Source organism: Halyomorpha halys, unplaced genomic scaffold (genome assembly GCF_000696795.3).
Source record: "Halyomorpha halys isolate HHAL.00 unplaced genomic scaffold, Hhal_1.1 Scaffold160.1, whole genome shotgun sequence".
NCBI classification, from domain to species: Eukaryota; Metazoa; Arthropoda; class Insecta; order Hemiptera; family Pentatomidae; genus Halyomorpha; species Halyomorpha halys.
This window is the reverse complement of record NW_027113306.1, coordinates 601,415-605,462: the sequence shown is the minus strand read 5'-3', so window position 1 is coordinate 605,462 and position 4,048 is coordinate 601,415.

Here is a 4,048-nt window from a genome sequence, read left to right as displayed (position 1 = left end):
ACCGAAGTGCTCACAAACTCACAGGGATAGCTTACGGGCTTCAGTAACGGAATAAATGATTAAATGCCACAGCCGAATTCGAACCCAGGTTCTTGGAGTTAGTAGCACAGTGCCTTACCACTGAGCTACCCATTTCCACAATCCTCCTATTTATTTTATCTTCTATATTTTTGAATCGCGCAGTTTCACTAAAATATTCCATTTACTAATATACCCTAAAGCAACTTGTATATTGATTGTAAAGACCAAGACTAATTTAAAGAAGATCAGACAACACTTCCCTATTACGAAATCGCGCTTGGGATGCTCCTAGTGGAACAGATAGTTCAGAACGATCCCAAATTACAAGATCATTTAGTTCTTGATGATCGTCCCGAAATTAGCCTTTTAAACGCTGCTCGGAATTGTGATTAATTGGAGCTTCAGTCAACACGCGTTGTTGTTTTTTGTTAATCATTTCCTGTAGAAGAGCCACAATTTGTATATTTATTTTTATTTATGCGTGATCTGATATTTATTTTTTCAACATCCTGCCTTTAGGCCTTTACAAAAAAAAACAAACTCAAACACTGTCCTTATAAAGCTGACTATTAAACATTATACGCTACACGTTGTACAGTATTGTCTGTCATAATTCCATCAGAGACAATAGATCAATTATATATAATGTTCGACTTCATCTTTTTACAAATAAAACAGATAACATATAATAAAATAACCTACCTTTGGGTAGTGGATAGCTCACTCAAATTCATGGACATGGATTCGAATCCGACCCGGCAAATAATTATTTTCTGTTTCATTATAGCCGTGAGTCAGCCCTGTGGGTCAGAAAGCCCTCTGGGGTCCCCCAGCCTCATAAAGTGGCTACTCTAACTTGTGTGAAAGTCTTAGTGGGTTCTGACAAAATCACCTCCTTGCTCAACCCTTGGTCTTGTACTGTACAAGAGCCCAAGAGGAGAAAAAAAAGGCAATAATTTCACCCCAACTTTTGATTACTTAATCGAAAACTAGGTATAATTAATAGTCAAAACTGATCAGTCTGCCAAGTATAGGTAGGGGAATAAAAAATGGCGGTTGTTTCAAAACGTTAAAAATAATATTTTTTTTATTTGGAGATATATCCTTACACCTACCAACAACAATAGAAAATCTAAGAGAATATCCTTTAAATTAGAGTAATTTTCTAAAATATAAGCCATAATAGAGCTATTTACGTTCAATAGTTCTCGAGGTATAGCTTTTTAAAAAGCAACATCAAAAAAATGTTGTACATAACGTACTGAAATTTCAGTATATGCGTCTTATTAGTCTAAAAATATATTTTTTTTGAAAGATCAAACATTTTATTAGAACAACTAGAAATTAACATTTTGTAAGTATATTTTGTCAAACATCATAAAAACTACTACTCCTACAAAGATAAACATTATAAACTATATTATTGTAAATTTAACTAGCTTTAATTTGAGTGGTGGCAGACATCTGTACGTCCAAGGATTTCTGAAATAAAATTTTTCATGTTTCAAACTTATTGTCCTAACAACTATAAATCAATTTATTTTAGCAAATATCATGAAAACTACTATTCCTACGAAGGTAAAGGTCATTAACTACATTAAAGTAGATTTAATTTGATTGCTAATAGTCATCAGTAAGCCACATAGTTCCTGAGATATAGATTTCTCAAATCAAATAACTAACTACTGATATTTCAGTACATTTTTATGAAATGTTGCTTTTTAAAAAGCTATACCTCCAGAACTATGAGACATAAATAGCTCTATTAGGGCTAAAATTTCAGCAAATTTATTCTTCCTTAAATAATGTCTATTGTTATTTTCTAGTATTGTTGGTAGTTTCTAAGATATAGAGCTCCGAATGTTTTGAAAAAGCCGCCATTTTTTATTCCCCCTACCTATACTTGGCAGACTTATTAGTTTTTACTAAATTATACCTAGTTTTCATTAAAGTAATCAAAAATTGGGGTGAGATAACTGCCTTTTTTTCTTCCTGGCTCTTGTACTTTAAGGTCTAATATCGAGCATTGGTTTGTGGTACAGAGATAGATGAATGTACCACTAGTGAAAGAAAATAATTTAAATAATGTTGTTATATAATAATTTTAAATTATGATTGTACAGATGACATGACTTCAATATGAAAATCGAAAATATGAAAAATATGTGGTAAATATCATTACAAGAATATTAAATATACGTATATAACATAGATAAAAATTTTTGATAAGTATATTTAATTTTAGGATTGTAAAGGTTCATGAGTATGGGATTTTTCATTACAACAATTTAAAAAAAAAAAATACAAACGAACTTTCTAAGAATAAAATTCAGAAAAAAATTTAAATGGAAGATTTTTTTTACTTTAACACATTAAACATATATCATATATGATTTTCAATAAAACAGATAAACTTAAGACAAAAAAAAAAGATGAGAAGTTGAGGCTACTGGAAGCCACATCCTGCAAAAGGTGAACATCCTACACAGCAAGGCCCTAACCACACAGCCACACTCGGTAAGTTACTCCTCTGTACTTCAATTATACACTACCCATTCCATTACCATTCCAGTTATTTTGCTATTATCTACCAATTTAGCTAATTCCAGGGCTGGAACATCAGGAAAGCTGCGTCTATCATTAATTCTTATCAATAGAGGAAGATAGGGTAAAACAAAAATTGCTCAAAATAGTACAAAAACGTTTCGTCCCACCTTGGAAGGCTTCATCAGAGCAAAGTAAAAAAATATTGTTTTTTTTTTTTTACATAAAAACGACTATAAAAATATACATTTTTATGAAAGAGTTACACAAAAGTTATATAAAAGGTTTTTTTCTATTGACACATGAAGAGCTACAATGTGGGACGAAACGTTGGTGTATAATATAAATACAACTGCATGTTGGGTAATCTTTTGTGTTTTAATGTTATTAAAAAGGAACTGCTGAGAAATTCTTTATCGACAGGAATGCTACCCAAATACAGTGGGCTGCTATACTATCTTAAAATATAATATAAAAAATTAATATAAACAAAATACATTTATACAATATTTATTGCTTCTTTTCAATGACCAAATTAGTTCATGAAGTTCCACTCCCAGTTGCCGACAGTTAAAGGAGCAGTGACCTACAACCTGGGAAACCCAACCCCAACCCGAAGACTGCTGCAAGACATTCTTTTATAAATTTTTAATAAATATAAGTCCCTATGTACTTATTATTATTTTTTTTTTCTCTTTTCTTCTCTCTTCCCTTTTTCAAATTAACTTGTTTCTTTTTACTATTAGAAGGCAATTGTTTATTTTATTTAAGTGTACCAATATCATTATTTTTTGTTATTAATTTTACTTTCCTCTTTTATTAAGAAGCATTATTCTTATCTATTTATTTTTTCTTTTTTTCATTTAATAAGAACATTGTATATAGTCAGGGGTGTCATTTGTATGACTATACCCCCTCATAATCAACTGTTAAAACATATATATAATATAAGCTATATCAACCATGTAAGTCAACCATGAAACATATTATATATCAAAATGGGTCATATATAATTAATTTAAAATATTTACAAGAATTTAAAGTTTTTATTGAATTCACCAGTAAAAAACGCTACGAACTTATTTTACAACTCAATATTTTTTTTTGTTTTGTTTTGTTACATTACATATCTAATTCTATCATTACATCCTAGTCTTACATATCACCTCATTGTATTTACAATTTTACATCGCCCAGTCATTCAAAATTAATTATACCATAAATATATCATTTCAGCCGCCACAACACCACCTGTAACTTTTTTTTTTTTAAATAATTTATTTATTGATATCTACAACTGTATACACATATATACAACAAGTAAATTTGCTGTAGGTGACATAGTGACATGATAAAAACATGTGGAGAATCTACCCACTGATAGAACTCCAATAACATTTCTAGAGGAGAAGATCCCGAGGCCATCTTCTTTTCAGACGCATAGGAGGATTATTAGGTAATGAAGGAGAAGCCAGGTTAGAGA